This window comes from Ooceraea biroi, chromosome 13 (genome assembly GCF_003672135.1).
Source record: "Ooceraea biroi isolate clonal line C1 chromosome 13, Obir_v5.4, whole genome shotgun sequence".
Classification (NCBI taxonomy): domain Eukaryota; kingdom Metazoa; phylum Arthropoda; class Insecta; order Hymenoptera; family Formicidae; genus Ooceraea; species Ooceraea biroi.
The window spans coordinates 1083033-1102009 of NC_039518.1; the positions used below are offsets into that span (position 1 = coordinate 1083033).

Consider the following 18977-nt stretch of genomic DNA (forward strand, 5'->3'; position numbering starts at 1 on the left):
TGTCGTACAAACAAGTTTTTTAAAAATCGAGCGCGCACTAATTAGTGCGCGCTCGATTTTTAAAAAACTTGTTTGTACGACATCGCGAGCCGTATTTGCGAGGCAGTACACCTCGCACACGCGCGCAGCTTAGCACGGATCACGCCTGCGCACGTGCGTGCAACGTTCTTGCTTCCTTTCAACCTTCTGCAACGCTCTTGCTTTCGAGCGTGGCAATCATACGCGTCAGCCACCGCGTGCCCTAAAAGTGACAAATTGCCCTTTATACTCCAATTCGAACGTAAATGGGGCGCGCACGTCGCAAAAACGACAAGGAGATCAATTGCGAAACGCGAGCTCGAAAGTTTCGTACGAAAAATTCCGTTCTGGCGCGTCCACCATTTTGAATTCGTAAAGACCGATTTGCCGGAGCAACTGATCGCAATGATTCATTTTGACGAAAACTCAAACAATTCCTAACGACATAAAATACCAATGGATCTTTTGAAAATTTGTCCTTTCTCAAATTTGTAATTTAATGTTTCTCGACAAAATAGCGTGTTTGAGGGCTAATAATAATAGCACTTTGAGCAGCCGGTTGCCGGGAGCTCCCGCATGCAGCGCGAGCTTAGTTAGATTTTGAGTAAAAATATCAAACTACTGCATCGAATTGGACAAATACTCTTCGTCCACAATAGAGATATGCAAACTGGCGGTGTTATGCGGGCGCGAAAGAGGGACTGCGAAAAGAAGAACCGAGGAATTCCGACAGGGGCGCCGGACAGCAAGCTTTAAGGGGGAGCCTGCTTAGAACGTTGAAAATAAGGTATAATTTTACGAATTTTTTTGGAGAAACTATACAGCGGATCATTATAAAACTTTGATGCATTTATTAGTACATGTTTAAAGATAAAAAAATTATTTTTTGATTTGAATATATCGCCTGTAGAGGTCGTCCTGGAGGCATCTTATTGTAAATTGGTGAGCATTCTCCTGCCTCCAAATTTCATCCAAACTGAAAAATTGAAATATTTTCTTGTTATTTATGAATTCCCATCGTCGATGAACCTTTAATATTCATAAAAACATTAAGTTAAACAATTATTTTTGCATGAAAAAGTTCAAAACTTTGCCTAAAAATCGTACTTTTGTGTTCTAAGCTCCACCATTTTGGCACTTTTCAACTTTTTTCTTCTCTCTTTGGTTCATCGACGATGGGAATTCATAAATAACGAGAACATATTTCAATTTTTCAGTTTAGACGAAATTTGGAGGCAGGAGAATGCTCACCAATTTGCAATGCCGGCGACGCGGCTGCACTAAGATTTCTCCAGGACGACCTCTACAGCGATATATTCAAATCAAAAAAATAATTTTTTTATCTTTAAACATGTACTAATAAATGCATCAAAGTTTTATAATGATCCGCTGTATAGTTTCTCCAAAAACAATTCGTAAAATATACCTTATTTTCAGCGTTCTAAAGCAGGCTCCCCCTTAAACTCTTATCCTTAATTTACAACAGCATTTCACGCGTTTTCTCACGTGATCGGAATGAATAAATTTTGCCACTTTGAACGAGCGAATATCGATTACTCTATTTGCGTCTATCGTCTCGTCGCTTTACTCCCCGACCGTGTCTGACTCGATTCGATTTTTCCCTTCCGCCCCGGAACTACGCCACTGGTTAAGGGTTAGAAGCGACGATACAGCGCTTGGGATTCGACGACGATTCCCATTCGCGTTCGCCGCTCGGGTGGCCACTGAGTGGGTGGCAACGGATTTGCGTGGGCGGCGGGTCCTAACGTATCGATACGCGGTACGATTCGATCGGCCGATCGTCGAATAACGTACGCCGGGCCGCGACACTGATGGAATTTACGTCGGCACTGCCGGTCCATTCGGCGAGCGACGATCGCCACGACCGTGTCGCGCGGTTACTCCTCCCCTCTTTTGCATCCGGAAGTCTTGACAAGCGCGGGAAACAGCGTGCGATCATGCGTACTAATTTATTTTACCCCTCCCCTTCTTCCCCCCAACACAATAATTGTAACTACCGAATAATTCGATCAAATCTCGGTCAGTTGCGACGACGAAAAGCAAAACCAACTTGGAGATCAACCTTATTGCCGCGCACGGCAGATACGACGAACAAAATGTTAAATTGTTGGTCACGCAAAGATATGCGAGACAGATTCAAAGCAGTCGCACTCCCATTGATCCTCAACCATTATTAGAGAAATACGACGCACGCGATTCTCGTAGTCTCGTTTATTATGCAACTTCGCAGCGCACGCCTACCGGAAAAGTTTCATTTTCGCAAAATTACCGGCTGGCTAGCCGGACCTTCCTTCCGTACAAAGTAAAAAATTGCGTTAACAAAAATGCGGAGCAAAGTTCTTCGAAATGCAAACAATTTTCCAAGTGTAATCGTCGTGTGAGCATAATTACTTTTGCATAAAAAATACTCTTGATTTTTTCATATTTACACTAAAAATTGCGTTAACAAAACTGCGGAGCAGAGTTCTTCGAAATGCAAACAATTTCCAAGTGTAATCGTCGTGTGAGCATAATTACTTTTGCATAAAAAATACTCTTGATTTTTTCATATTTACACTAAAAATTGCGTTAACAAAACTGCGGAGCAAAGTTCTTCGAAATGCAAACAATTTTCCAAGTGTAATCGTCGTGTGAGCATAATTACTTTTGCATAAAAAATACTCTTGATTTTTTTATATTTACACTAAAAATTGCGTTAACAAAACTGCGGAGCAAAGTTCTTCGAAATGCAAACAATTTTCCAAGTGTAATCGTCGGGTGAGCATAATTACTTTTGCATAAAAAATACTCTTGATTTTTTTATATTTACACTAAAAATTGCGTTAACAAAACTGCGGAGCAGAGTTCTTCGAAATGCAAACAATTTTCCAAGTGTAATCGTCGTGTGAGCATAATTACTTTTGCATAAAAAATACTCTTGATTTTTTATATTACACTAAAAATTGCGTTAACAAAAATGCGGAGCAAAGTTCTTCGAAATGCAAACAATTTTCCAAGTGTAATCGTCGTGTGAGCATAATTACTTTTGCATAAAAAATACTCTTGATTTTTTTATATTTATACTAAAAATTGCGTTAACAAAAATGCGGAGCAAAGTTCTTCGAAATGCAAACAATTTTCCAAGTGTAATCGTCGTGTGAGCATAATGACTTTTGCATAAAAAATACTCTTGATTTTTTTATATTTACACTAAAAATTGCGTTAACAAAACTGCGGAGCAAAGTTCTTCGAAATGCAAACAATTTTTCAAGTGTAATCGTCGTGTGAGCATAATTACTTTTGCATAAAAAATACTCTTGATTTTTTCATATTTACACTAAAAATTGCGTTAACAAAACTGCGGAGCAAAGTTCTTCGAAATGCAAACAATTTTCCAAGTGTAATCGTCGTGTGAGCATAATTACTTTTGCATAAAAAATACTCTTGATTTTTTCATATTTACACTAAAAATTGCGTTAACAAAACTGCGGAGCAAAGTTCTTCGAAATGCAAACAATTTTCCAAGTGTAATCGTCGTGTGAGCATAATTACTTTTGCATAAAAAATACTCTTGATTTTTTCATATTTACACTAAAAATTGCGTTAACAAAACTGCGGAGCAAAGTTCTTCGAAATGCAAACAATTTTCCAAGTGTAATCGTCGTGTGAGCATAATTACTTTTGCATAAAAAATACTCTTGATTTTTTTATATTTACACTAAAAATTGCGTTAACAAAACTGCGGAGCAAAGTTCTTCGAAATGCAAACAATTTTTCAAGTGTAATCGTCGTGTGAGCATAATTACTTTTGCATAAAAAATACTCTTGATTTTTTCATATTTACACTAAAAATTGCGTTAACAAAACTGCGGAGCAAAGTTCTTCGAAATGCAAACAATTTTTCCAAGTGTAATCGTCGTGTGAGCATAATTACTTTTGCATAAAAAATACTCTTGATTTTTTCATATTTACACTAAAAATTGCGTTAACAAAACTGCGGAGCAAAGTTCTTCGAAATGCAAACAATTTTCCAAGTGTAATCGTCGTGTGAGCATAATTACTTTTGCATAAAAAATACTCTTGATTTTTTTATATTTACACTAAAAATTGCGTTAACAAAAATGCGGAGCAAAGTTCTTCGAAATGCAAACAATTTTCCAAGTGTAATCGTCGTGTGAGCATAATTACTTTTGCATAAAAAATACTCTTGATTTTTTTATATTTACACTAAACGTCGCGCGCGATACGTATCCGTGTACTAAAACCACATTGAGAAAAATTATTTGATTGTATCAACAAGACGTATCTGATAGAATGCATTTTGGTTAAACTCACCAAGAATTTCTAGTTATCACGATAGGACTGGATATTTTATAACTAGAACGTTTGATAGACTGTACTATAAGAATTTGGTTAGTATTTTCCAGTTGGATCTATAAAAAGTCTAGTTATATTACACTAGACATAAGAACAAACGAAGATGCAATCAGAATTCTGGTTAATCGCAGGGCGCTCCAGCAGCATTCTATTGTTTCGTGTCGTGCGTGTTGATGCGTGTTCGGGAAACGTATCGGCACGGACGGCACGTTTTCCTCCCGTAGTGAAATGAAATTAGTCAGTGCAATGGCTGGTGAAGTGATGGCGGATGAAAAAACGTGTTCTCTTCTTATATTTTTTTATACAGGGTGTCCCGTAATAATCGCCTAACCTCTCGTATGCCAATAGAGCAGATCGAGATGAAGAGAAAAGTCCCATACCATTTTGCGATATTTGCAATAATAATCCTATACCTCGAGCGGCTCGGCACTTGCCTCGCGCGCTCTGGATTCGCTTGACTTTAATATGCAATATTTCGATTATTATTGCGAATATCGCAAAATGATATGGGACTTTTCTGCTCATCTCGATCTGCTCTATTGGCATGCGAGAGGTTAGGCGATTATTACGGGACATCCTGTATAAATATCAACATGATATTTCATTTACAGCAATCCAAGAAAACTCACGGTAAAGAAACAGAAAAACGTTTCTTTTCACTAAACAGTCATGTTAATTGAACCAAATACATTTAGTATTATTATCAAGAAAATCTGGTAAATTTAACAGGAAGGAATTAATCACGCTCATCTGGTAATTCCTAAAGGAATTCTGATTCGTCCATTTTCCAACAGACAAACTGGTTGAACCTACCAGATTTCTAATTAATGCAACCAGATTTTTTTTCAGTGCAATCTCGCGTAAAGGCGAAGGTTTTTAAACTGGAGCGCAATAATGTACGGTAAAACAATATCTCGTTATAGTTATCCGCTCTATTGGGCTTCATCTCTCGCTCTAATTACGCACACGTAACAGATAACATCGGCGACGGAATATCGCGGACTATTTACACCGTTCATTCGGGTATTCGCAGACCGTTTGCGTCGAACGTTCGATTCGAGCGCGGCCGCGCTCCGAGCGGGACATAGACGCGGTGCGCGCTGCGTGAACCTTCCGAAGAATGCGATCTACATCCGGTTCGCACCTAGGCTGATAAGCCATTTTGGAGCGCCCGCGCCGGCGAGAAGGTTACAGACGCTCGTGCGTGCACGCGTCGAAAAGAAAAGGAAACTCGCGGCGAATCTGGTCCACGGGCCCGGCGTGCGTGTGCGAGTGTGTCAGATTCTCCCCATAGAAATTAACGCACGGCCACGTGACCGCGCTTGCCCACGGTCGGGCCAATCGCGCGGCTCCTCGATCCCCCCGTGACACACGTACATATACATACTTAGCCGCGACACGCACGCACGACGCGGCGTCAGCGAAGCCGTCCCAAGCGCATATATTGCGAAAGAGCGCGAAAAAAGAGGCATGTGCTCCCCGGCGTCGCCGACGGGAAAGATCCGTCGGAAATATACCGCGCGAACAAAGAGACCGGTGACTGCACGGTCGCGAGTGAGTACACGACGAATGCACTTTTACTTCGTAGTCGGAAATTGTTTCACTTTTTCATGTATCTTATTGAATGCTCACGCGCGCCATATATCTCTGTGCATGTGCGTGTGCGTGTGTGGCGAGAGAGAAATGTCAGAAATCGAGACACGAAACTTGCAATGGGATCGCTTTGAAAACTAATTACACAATTTTAATTGCAAGCTGTCGAAAATCGATTTAAGTGGCCATGGGATCGTCGAGTGGAAATTCAAAAGGCGGACGCGCCGTGGCGCGGTGCGCTGCGGCCGCACGCGCCATGGCGCATGCGCGCACCTGTCGCGCTCGTCGCCCGCCAGGCATTTCAATTAATGATACGCTAATACGCGCCGGGCCGTTATCGCGACGAAATAACGCTTATGCAATGCAGCGTAAGGGACCCATAACGACCGGTCGCGAATTCGCGCTGACGCGAGCGAGCACGCACGCGATCGCCAGCGCAAGCCGCGAAAGAAGTAAAAGCTTCGGAGAAAAGAAGACGATGGGGCTTCGCTCAACGAGCGGATTACACAATCCCCGCCTCAACCTAACCTTTCTCTCCCACCAGTGGTGGCACGAGCGCGCCCGCGCGCGAAGGTAGGAGTCGAGCAAGCGGGCAAGGCGGACAAGCGGACGGACGGACGGACGGACGGAGGGACGGACGGACGGACGGAGGGACGGACGGACGGACGGACGGACGGAGGGAGGGAGGGAGGCATACAACAGGTATAGGGCACCGTCGTCTTGCGACATAATACAATAATTATGAAATTCGTGAGTTTCTAAACGAAGGCGCGCAATAATGCCGCGCGCGATACCGCCCGGTTATCTCGCGCGCTGCGCTCGTTTCTCGGAATCATTGACATAGGAATATACGGACGGAGCCTTTTACGAGGGGAAGCTGAGATTAGCGGTAAGGGGAGAGCACTGGCACTTCGTGTAACTTCGGCTGTTCGGGTATGTTCGGTTCCGCTAGTGATATATATGTACGATGAGTTATTGTGTTGTGTCGGAATGTAGCAATCGCATTAATGCAAAAAGGAAAAATTGGCAATAACGTATGAAAGAAAATAATGGTCCGAAAATTTCTTTTCATCTGTAAGTAAAGCATACAATTGTAGGTTATACACAATGCCGGTAAAACGTTTCAGATATTGTTATGTGTTTATTATTATTTAAATTTATTATTATTGTGTTAAGAAAGAATTTTGGCTTGTTTATTATTATATTCATATGACCAATTGTTCGATAACAGTTTTTCCTTTATAGTTTTTATTAATAAAAACTATAAATGAAAAACTGTTATCGAACAATTATTCATATGAATGTAATAATAAACACATAACAATATCTGAAACGTTTTACCGGCATTGTGTATAACCTACAATTGCATGTATTTTACTTACAGATGAAAAGAAATTTTCGGATCATTTTTTTCATAAGTTGTTGCCAATTTTTCCTTTTTGCATTAATGCGATTGCTACATTCCGACACAACACAATAACTCATCGTACATGTAATTTCAGTATCACAACTTTATAAAACATTATCGAGTATCATTCGGGCGATGTCGAGAACAGCCGAACTCGCCCGATTTGCCAGCAGCCTCTCCTTACCGCAAATCTCATAACCCCCTTGCCTAAGTTCGTAGCATTGGCTCCGTCCATATTGTAAGATCTGGAAAGATAGTCGAGACTGACAGGTCGTATAGAGGATCGGAATGAAAACAAGTTGATCACAACAGTAGGAGTATTGGTCGTACAGCCTAAGACCTAGGCATGTGAACCAGGGATCCCGGAGAGTTCGAGTTCAAATCTAAGGCAGTCTCCTAGTTATTTTTCGCCTCTTACAATTCAGAAGTGGGATAAAATTCGCTACTCCTCGAAGACAGTTGAGAGTAGTCATCCGCTACCCCTCGGAGAGGAGGGAGTTGAGAAGCAGCTGGCCGGTAGTGAAGCCTGAACATGGAGATTGGAAAGGACTCAGAGGAGTGAACCAACATGGAGATTGGGAAGGACTCAGAGGAGTGAACCGACATGGAGATTGGGAAGGACTCGGAGGAGTGAACCAACATGGAGGTTGGGAGGGACTCAGAAGAGTGAACCAAAAATGGATGTTGGGAGGGACTCAGAAGAGTGAACCAAAAATGGAGGTTGGGAGGGACTCAAGTGGAGTGAACCGACGATTTGGAGACATTCGGGGACGAATGTAATGTCAGGCTGGCCGATCTGTAAGATCTGGAAAGATAGTCGAGACTGACAGGTCGTATAGAGGATCGGAATGAAAACAAGTTGATCACAACAGTAGGAGTATTGGTCGTACAGCCTAAGACCTAGGCATGTGAACCAGGGATCCCGGAGAGTTCGAGTTCAAATCTAAGGCAGTCTCCTAGTTATTTTTCGCCTCTTACAATTCAGAAGTGGGATAAAATTCGCTACCCCTCGAAGACAGTTGAGAGTAGTCATCCGCTACCCCTCGGAGAGGAGGGAGTTGAGAAGCAGCTAGCCGGTAGTGAAGCCTGAACATGGAGGATTGGGAAGGACTCAGAGGAGTGAACCAGCATGGAGATTGGGAAGGACTCAGAGGAGTGAACCAACATGGAGGTTGGGAGGGACTCAGAAGAGTGAACCAAAAATGGATGTTGGGAGGGACTCAGAAGAGTGAACCAAAAATGGAGGTTGGGAGGGACTCAAGTGGAGTGAACCGACGATTTGGAGACATTCGGGGACGAATGTAATGTCAGGCTGGCCGAGCTGTAAGATCTGGAAAGATAGTCGAGACTGACAGGTCGTATAGAGGATCGGAATGAAAACAAGTTGATCACAACAGTAGGAGTATTGGCCGTACAGCCTAAGACCTAGGCATGTGAACCAGGGATCCCGGAGAGTTCGAGTTCAAATCTAAGGCAGTCTCCTAGTTATTTTTCGCCTCTTACAATTCAGAAGTGGGATAAAATTCGCTACCCCTCGAAGACAGTTGAGAGTAGTCATCCGCTACCCCTCGGAGAGGAGGGAGTTGAGAAGCAGCTGGCCGGTAGTGAAGCCTGAACATGGAGGATTGGGAAGGACTCAGAGGAGTGAACCAGCATGGAGATTGGGAAGGACTCAGAGGAGTGAACCAACATGGAGGTTGGGAGGGACTCAGAAGAGTGAACCAAAAATGGATGTTGGGAGGGACTCAGAAGAGTGAACCAAAAATGGAGGTTGGGAGGGACTCAAGTGGAGTGAACCGACGATTTGGAGACATTCGGGGACGAATGTAATGTCAGGCTGGCCGAGCTGTAAGATCTGGAAAGATAGTCGAGACTGACAGGTCGTATAGAGGATCGGAATGAAAACAAGTTGATCACAACAGTAGGAGTATTGGCCGTACAGCCTAAGACCTAGGCATGTGAACCAGGGATCCCGGAGAGTTCGAGTTCAAATCTAAGGCAGTCTCCTAGTTATTTTTCGCCTCTTACAATTCAGAAGTGGGATAAAATCCGCTACCCCTCGAAGACAGTTGAGATTCATCCGCTACCCCTCGGAGAGGAGGGAGTTGAGAAGCAGCTGGCCGGTAGTGAAGCCTGAACATGGAGGTCGGGACGGACTCAGAGGAGTGAACCGACATGGAGATTGGGAAGGACTCGGAGGAGTGAACCAACATGGAGGTTGGGAGGGACTCAGAAGAGTGCACCAAAAATGGAGGTTGGGAGGGACTCAAGTGGAGTGAACCGACGATTTGGAGACATTCGGGGACGAATGTAATGTCAGGCTGGCCGAGCTGTAAGATCTGGAAAGATAGTCGAGACTGACAGGTCGTATAGAGGATCGGAATGAAAACAAGTTGATCACAACAGTAGGAGTATTGGCCGTACAGCCTAAGACCTAGGTGTGTGAACCAGGGATCCCGGAGAGTTCGAGTTCGAATCTAAGGCAGTCTCCTAGTTATTTTTCGCCTCTTACAATATATTCCTATGTCAATGCTCGGAATGACTCGAGTCGTGTGAGCATATCTCGTCTGTCCGCGAACGCGTCCCCTTTTTCCGAGAGACGCTTTCCGTGAGACATCTTCTTTCGCATCGCGAGTGTTTTTTTACAATTTCCCCCGATTTTTCTCCCGATCATTCAGTATTTTTTGCTACAAGACCGAAAGGTCGGGCGCGCGTTCTCGCTCTCGGTTCGTCGTCCCAGTTCTTTCCCCATTGTCCTGCTCGCGCGCGAGGATTGCGTCAACGCGTCGTTGTCCAGTAATTTTCAGCTTGCGCCGTTCTTTATTACGATTACCGATAATACATCGCGATCGAGATCTATATCGATGTGCACGTATTTTCACGCGTTTTAACAAGCCCGTCGTCGTGTCGCCCACGTGGCGAACAGATGCAAGGGAGATACCGCGAGGGCGTGAGCGGCCTCGTTACTGCTCGAATTCTCGAGCGAAAGCGGCCGTGGCGAGTCTATGGGTGGACGTACAATGATCGGAGACGTTCGATAAGTTTCCAGCAAAAAGGCACGTAATCACAACTGCGCATTTCTGTCTTCGAGGAAGCGTAGTTCGAGCTCTCGGTGGGAACTCCAGCGAGAATCATGTTCGACAAATCGGAAGAGCAACCGATCGCGAGGCACAACCGGCATATACAATCGCGCCGTTGTTAAAGTGGCCTTGAACGTGAATGGTTGCGCGGCCTTGAACACAGAAATGTAGAAGATATTCGCAGTTCGGCGATGAAAAAGAACCGTTTTTGTGTTCACCAAACTGGTTTCAATGCGCCGCCAGCGACCGGCCGATCGTTTCGTTTCGTTGCGAGGTGCGAGACCTGCGCAGTTATAAATAAAAGGCCGGTGCACCTATTCCATCTGATATGCGAAATTAGCGGCGATGACGACGACGGCGAAAAGGCGACGAAAACGATTTTTCATCCGCTCGCTGCGAAGTGCTCAGCGAGCGCCCGCGCCGGCGACGCGCGCGCACACTCGTTTCTTAACCCTCCGTAGCTTATTAACATTCATTAAGGCTCGCCGCTCTTTCAAAGCGCCCTACGTGGGGCACGGTACCTCCGCGAGGCGAAAAAATTAATGGAGCGCGCGTAATTTAGTCCGGGCGCTCTAGATCAAATTTTATTGCTAGACGAAAAGTTTTATGCATAGGCCGTTTTCATAAATTTTACCAAAGAATTTTTTCATCGTCCCTACGGCAGAAAAGTATAGAAAAAATAGGATACGAAGTCTTTATCTGTCCTCACGTTCTTTATTTTATGTACTTCCAAGTGAACCTTCATCTTAGGAAGTAAACTATTACGCGCGAAGTATCCCAGATAGCCAAGTCTGCCGAAAGCAGATGATGCTAACTATCTGCTATCAACTATTGCCAGCCAAAAGACAACAAATTTGATACAGAAGTTGTTATTAACGATTAATTCGACAAATTGGTGCCAGAAATGTAACAGAGCTTGCTCACAACATCTAAGAACGGATTGGCGGCAGAAACCGAGCAGAATCTGCAAACATGGCTTGAAGTCGGATTGTCGACAGAAACCGAGCAAGATTTGCGCACGTGGAATCTAACGGCAGATTGGCAGCAGAAACCGAGCAAGATCTGCGCGCGCGGAATCTAACGGCAGATTGGCAGCAGAAACCGAACAGGATCTGCAGCTTTTGACAGTATTCAAATTTACACGGCTATGAATATGTGTTTTCGCTCCGCACCGCTATGCGGTGCACACGTCGAGTTCTTACTCGATGTTAAGATTTAGCCTAACAGTTATATAAGTTAATATACGCGCCTTGGCATGGTAATATTAATTTTTCTGAAAATTTTTGCACTTGCGGCACAGAGGCTCCCATGGACGACGTCCATGTAGTTCACGCACGCCACGAGCAATCTGAAGTTCGAAAGCAAAATTCGGACTTCAGACTAGAATAAATTAACAATAAGAGAGAGATTATGCAACGAACTGTCAGAAAGACACATCAAGCCAAATGTACTTTAATTTAACAAACAAACAAATGCGTTCTTTTAACACATGGTAATATAAAATGCCAATTTATAGTGTGTTAAAAGTAAACACATGCTTCAATATATCGTAAATATGAATGGCCAAAAGCTGCAGATCCTGCTCGGTTTCTGCCGCCAATCTGCTGTCAGAGTCTGTTAGCAGATCACTATCCTAATGCGGACATAACGGATGCCAATTTGCTATCAACTTCTGCAGTAATCTGTCGCCAATCTGCTGGCAGATTGCACACATTTTGCTTACTGGGATATTTGTTTTAATTCAATAGCAAAGATGATGAAATATTTATTAACGCGAACATTTAGATGAGGAAAATTTGAACGTACTTTACAACTAATATTGAGATTATATTGCACTTAAAAAATTGGTAAGCTTTTGCTAAATGCGAATGCTCAACTTTTCTTGAAGCTGCAGATGTATTGGGTCATTAAGTATGAAACTTTACAAATAGAACATAAACTTTTGCATTTTTTGGCACATGGACATGATTTATTTTCAATCGAAGTATGCGCCCATGTTATCTACACACTTCTGCCATTTTAGTGGTAGTTGGTCTATGCCTCTACTATAGAAGCCAGGAGTACGGGAATCGATAAAGTCGCGGAAGGCTGTTTCGACTGCCTATTGAGAATTGAAGAATTTTCCCACCAAGAAGTTGTCCAAATTTCGGAAGAAGTGATAGTCGGTAGGTGATAGATCTGGTGAATATGGTGGATGATGGAGAGTTTCCAATTCCAACTCCTGTAGCTTTGCCCACGGTCAGTCGTGCAGTGTGCGGTCGAGCATTATCATGCAACAGGATTGGCATTGACCGGTTGACCAATTTCGGTTGTTTAATAGCAAGTTGTTGCATCATTTCGTCCAGTTGCTTGCAATATACTTCAGCCGTTATCGATGTACCAGGTTTCATAAAGTTGTAGTAGATAACACCTGACCTGGACCACCAAACAGTCACCATAAGCTTCTTCTGTGTAATGTTGGGTTTCGCGTGATGTCTCGGTGGTTCATCAGCGTTCAACCACTGATGTGAGCGTTTACGATTGTTGTAGAGTATTCACTTTTCATCGCAGGTGACAATTCGATTAAAAAAAGATTCATTTTTGTGACGGGAAAGCAAAGAAAGGGAAGCCTCTAGACGTTGCGCCTGCTGCGCATCGGTCAATTCGTGCGGGACCCATTTGTCCAACTTCTTTATCTTACCAATTGCAGCTAAATGAACCAATATGGTGGGTATGGAAACATTGAATATCGATGCCAATTCACGTGTACTTTGAGATGGATCGGACTCTACTACGGCTCTCAAGTGATCATTATCCACCTTCGTCTTTGGTCTTCCACGTGGCTCATTAGCGAGGCTGAAATCTCCATCTCTGAAGTTTTTGAACCAATTGCCCACCGTTGCTTTAGTAGTTGAACCTTCACCAAATACAGCGTTGATATTACGAGCTGTCTCCGACACTGTGGTTCCACGGCGGAACTCATGTTCATAAATCACACGAATTTTGGACTTTTCCATAGTTCTATAAAAAAGAATCCACCAATAAAACTAATGAAGATATTTGAACAAACAAATATGACATTTGAAGAGCGAACATACATCTATCACACTAACCTAACCTGATACTGACGTCTGGCGCCAAATTTGAGATAACAAATGTTAAAGATGGCGCTTTTACATTTGTAAAGTTTCATACTTAATGACCCAATATCTTTGTACATTCATTCAGCGATACCGTTTCGTCGGTGAAAATCTATTTCGGCTGTCTAATAGAAACCGTCGTATTCAGGTCGAAAGGCTTTCACTCACGAGGATTACGTGAACACGTAAGAAAGCGTAGTCCTACCTCAAATTTCTAGATTTGAATTGCGCAATACGTAATACGTGGCTGAGACGAGCGTATGGGGGTTCAAATGTTACATCTGCAAGACAAATTTGCCTTTGTCCGCGTAGGAGACCTCGCTAAGCACGAACGATTCCTTTTCTATGCTGAGACTAATATATAATCAAGAAAGAAATCTTACAGTCTCGCGAACGACGGAAGTTCGGACATTAATTGTCAAGGTTGGCTTTCACTATATTTATTCTTACAGAAAATATGCCGTGCGTATTGCGCATCAAGTAAACTCATACAACAAACATCCAGACAATCTCTTGCAAGTGTGTGCATAACACTCGATTTGAATCGATCTCGAGATCGATCCGATTGAGAGATTCTTTAATGCTGCATTCGCAGTTTCACACACATTGAAAGAGTCGCTCGCGAGTTAAAAAAGTCCCTAGCGCACGCGCGCGCTCCGCTCAAGAGGGGAGGAAGTTCGGCTGCTCGCTATATATAGACACGTCCGTATGAGCTGGGGAATAAAATTGTGTTGCCACCGAGCGGAGGAATCGCGACGCGCTCCCGACGGCGTCTCCGCGTGTCGCGTCTCGACATGCACGTGCACTCGGATGCCCAGTCCTCCCGATCCCCTTTGCACGCGACGGCCAATCGTAAACAAAGAACGTCTAGATTCGCGCGAGGGGTTCTCATTCACGTCGCGATCCGCGAGTTGACCAAACGTGCTCCGGGTTTCGGAGTGGGGAGCGTGCTTTCCATTTTACGCGTGAATTTGATCAAAGATATCGCGATTTTCATCGTATTTCATCGATTTTTAAACAAATTTGGTATGCCCGTGCACACACACACATGTACATGTATACGCTGCGAAAGGATTAACGAGGCCCGCTCGAACATGTACACACGTCTTACGACGCGCAGTGGTCAAGATTACCAAAAACCTGGTCGAAATTCTGTACATACTCAAATTATTCTAAATCATATATATAACTGCAATTTAGTGATTTTCCCATAATTCTGATGCAATGTAATTAATATAATATTAATTATATATACAGGGTGTCCCATTTTAAAAGTTGCACTGAAACATGTCTTCAGGGAAGCATTTTGAGAAAAAACTCCGGCGCAGTTTGGCGCAGATAAACTTTTCTTATTTCTTTTGATATATAATTAAATTTTAAATTCTGTTTGATTTATCGCGCCGACTCACGACGGGGACTTTGAATCGCAATATTTCATTAGTGTTACATCGCAACAGCACTATCTTATTTTCTTTCTATTAACTGTAATGAAAATTGAATAAATAACAGCGTTATCAGAAGCACAAAGGATACAATAAAACAAGGATGAAAAGATTTAATAACCCGGTACGTGATAACTTCGTGAATGAAATCACAATTGTGACACCGATTATGGCGAAAATCATATTAGAGACTTACGATAATGAACTTTATACATTTATAGCTCTCATAAATGAAATTTGTTTGGATTATAACGTTAGAGAAATTTAGTACGGACTTAGAACTAACAAACAATAATGTAATGACGATAAAAAAATTTTTTTTAATGGATTTTGGCCACGTTTTCAGTCGTTTTGACCACTGTGCGACGGAAGGCATTCCCGTGGCCGCGATCGTGAAATACTATCTCGCTTTAAAAGCAGCCCCCTCCCCTCCCCCGATGAAAACGGCGTAATTTCTTGACGCATACAATGACGCTGCTCCGGCAGCGCAAGTACGCGGATATGTATGCTTGTTGGATAATTATTATCGGTTAAATACGAGTCATTAAGCCAAAACCGTTAAGCAAATAATGGAAGCGGTGATGATAAACCGAACGCAAAGTATATCGCTGTGACGACCGTTAACGAGAGTGACAGAGAAAACGAAAGAGAGATGGAGAGAGAGAGAAAGCATTACTCTTTTGAAACGAGCGGTCAAGCGAAGACAAGATGCGGAGGCGACTTCGTACTAATTTTATATCGCCATTATTTTCGTCTTGCATCATATCGTCCTATTGTCTCTCTTGCATTGTAATATTATATTATGCCAGCATCGGAGAAGCTATTCTGTTGCAAAATTTAATAATTCTGTATTAATCCCGCATTTCCAAAACCCGACATCCTGCGAATTCGAGATCCCATCGCTTGAAATGCATTCGTCCACGAGTGGACTATATTATCGTGCACTCATACTGTCGAATGCAAAACTACGGTTTTGTTTATCGCCGCTATTTGAACGTAATTTTGATAAGAAATGCCTGCTTACGTGACCATTTGTATTTGTTGCTGACTGCCTTAGTGACTAATGTTCGAACATTAACTGACACTAGTTGAGCTCATATTTATATGCAAGAATATTTTTAATTTCGTTAATCCTGGCGAAATCTGAGAAAAGCATGTTACATTAAAAATTGAAGACGTAATCAACTATATATACAGGGTGGCCCATTTTAATTTATACAGTCGATTTTTTTTAAAACTAAAAGAGATACGAAAAAATGTTTCAGACAGACATGTCACGATTTCGAGGGGGACATAAGATGATACCATTGGTTTGACCTTGAATAGTCGTTTGAAGGTCACGCGAAGATCACCTTCAATTTCTTAAATTGAAACCCCAACTTTTATTGCAGATTCTTATTCTCCATCGAAAAGTAAGTAACTTTTGTCTGAAACATTTTTCCGAAAAATGTTATCTTATGTCCTTAAAATGTCCTCAAAACTCATCTTGAAGATCATTTTAAGGACATAAGATGACATTTTTCGGAAAAATGTTTCAGACAAAAGTTACTTACTTTTCGATGGAGAATAAGAATCTGCAATAAAAAGTTGGGGTTTCAATTTAAGAAATTGAAGGTGATCTTCGCGTGACCTTCAAACGACTATTCAAGGTCAAACCAATGGTATCATCTTATGTCCCCCTCGAAATCGTGACATGTCTGTCTGAAACATTTTTCGTATCTCTTTTAGTTTTTAAAAAATCGACTGTATAAATTTAAATGGGCCACCCTGTATATGTATGGGACGTTCCACGTTACCGGGCCACCGCTGCGTCCAAAAATTGCCGCAATGGAATGAGACGTGTGACGGCTCAAAATGTTCGTTAGGACAGCGCCTTTCAAAAGCCGTGTGGCCTTTTCAAAAAATCCAATATGGCGGTGCCAACATGGCGCTACCAATTTGCTGATATGGTCCCTGATCGTACGAAATGTTTGATCCACATGCCAAACTACCTGGAATGGCTCCGAAATCACTATTGGGGAGTTTTCAAGGCCGGTAAACATTAATCCGTACTTAAATTCTCGAAACTTGATATGGCGGATCTAATATGGCAATATAAAATATGTCAATCCACCGTTTAACTCAAAATAAGCCTTTTTCCACCGCGAAGATTACTCAAAATGCTTCTAATTCCTTATCTGGTGGTTCGTAAGGTCAATGAATATAATTATATACATATAAAACTGTTGAGGAAACTGCGCGATTTGAAAATTAAGTATAAAGAAATGCAGTATACTGTATAATGCACTATATCGTAACATATACACGCATATATTTAGACAGAGTTAAAAAAATTTTTTTTGTAAAGTTGACGTTTAGATTTAATAAACTTATCGCATTTTCAGATTATTTATATGCGGATATACGACAGCAAATTATCTGCAAGTGAAAAGTGAAGTAGTACCTATCGATACGAAAATAGATAAGCTCATTTGCTTAACTCGTCGGGCGAATTGTCCGCACCTGTGAAACTGAAACTCGAGCGTTGGCACTTTATTGCGCATACGTACGGCCGTGCTTGTAAATTGCGTAAATGCGCGCAGTTTCGCGACGCGTTGGACAATATCGAGAGCGAGAAATTTTTCAGTCTCTCCATCGCCGTGTTTAAATATAGACGGATGGACACAATTACTTTAATTAAGTGAACACACTGAACAAGTATAAGAACCAATTAATTATTCACTCTTTCCGATGATTAATTATATATTTCATGAATAATTGACTAATTCTTTTTATGTTAATACGCACGCTGGCATACATAATGCTTTACGTATGCTGCAGGCAAGAAAAATTATAGCTTTTCACATTCGAATGGAATTACTTGAAAGAAAATTAAGAAATCTTTCGTCATAAAGTCAATTAATTTCCGCAAGATGGTAATGCTAGTTATTTGTGTTACTTTTATATATATATATAAAATCTTCAACGCGTCCTAGAAATCGCGTCGTAGACGCGAGCTCTCCTCATCCTACTAGTCTCTTGCCGATTTGAAATGATTTTAGATCATTATAAAGCCGTAACGCGGAACGCTCGTTCTCTACCGAACGAGCCTTGTTCCGTATTCACGCATCGTTGAAAATGGCAAGTTTGCCGCAGATCTGTGACAGGTGTTATCGCGCGATTACCACAAGTGTGTTCTCTTTCTCTTGCCAGCGCGCTTCGCGCATCATCGCGTTTCTTTTGCACAGCGGCGACTATGACTCTTTAGTTTCGTCGTGAAATGCCGAGAAAGTGAACTCGGATTGATTCGGTAAAATAATTGTTACGGTTAGCCGAGAAGCGATTATAATGGCGTATGTATATTTGTCAAATTATCGCTGAGATAAACAGTGAATGAAAATTTTGAATCTACTTGAATAATAATAATGTAAATATATATATTGGGTTGGCCAAAAAGTAATTGCGTTTTTTTTAATATAAATAAAAGGCGAATTTTTCATGGAAACAAAAACTTATTAAACAATATATTGTCCATTTTGTTTGATTATCTTTGCCATTTTTCAGACAACTTCATGATTCCGCGCTCAAAAAAGTTCTTATCTTTTCAGCAAAAAACAATTCCAACAACGATTTGATATCCTCATCAGCAGTCAAGGTTTTACCATTCAAGGCGTTTTGCAAAGAACGAAACGAATGGTAATCTGATGGTGCCAGGTCTGGCGAATTGGTGGATGTGGTAACATCCCATCCAAGCTGCAACAATTTTCACGAGTGACCAAACTTGTACGTGGTCTAGCGTTATCATGGTGAAACACAACACCTTTGCGATTCACCAATTCTCGACGTTTCTGTTTGATGGCATCATTTAATTTATCCAGTTGACGACAGTATACGTCTGAATTAATGGTTTGATTCCTTGCAAGCAGCTCAAAATACACAATACCTTTTAAGTCCCACCAGA

General features: G+C 42.1%; 1 protein-coding gene across 1 annotated transcript in view; it reads right to left on the reverse strand.

Annotated features, from left to right (window-relative positions):
* Positions 1-18977, reverse strand: part of LOC105287386 — a 130715-nt gene that overhangs the window by 276 nt on the left and 111462 nt on the right. The window lies entirely within an intron of this gene.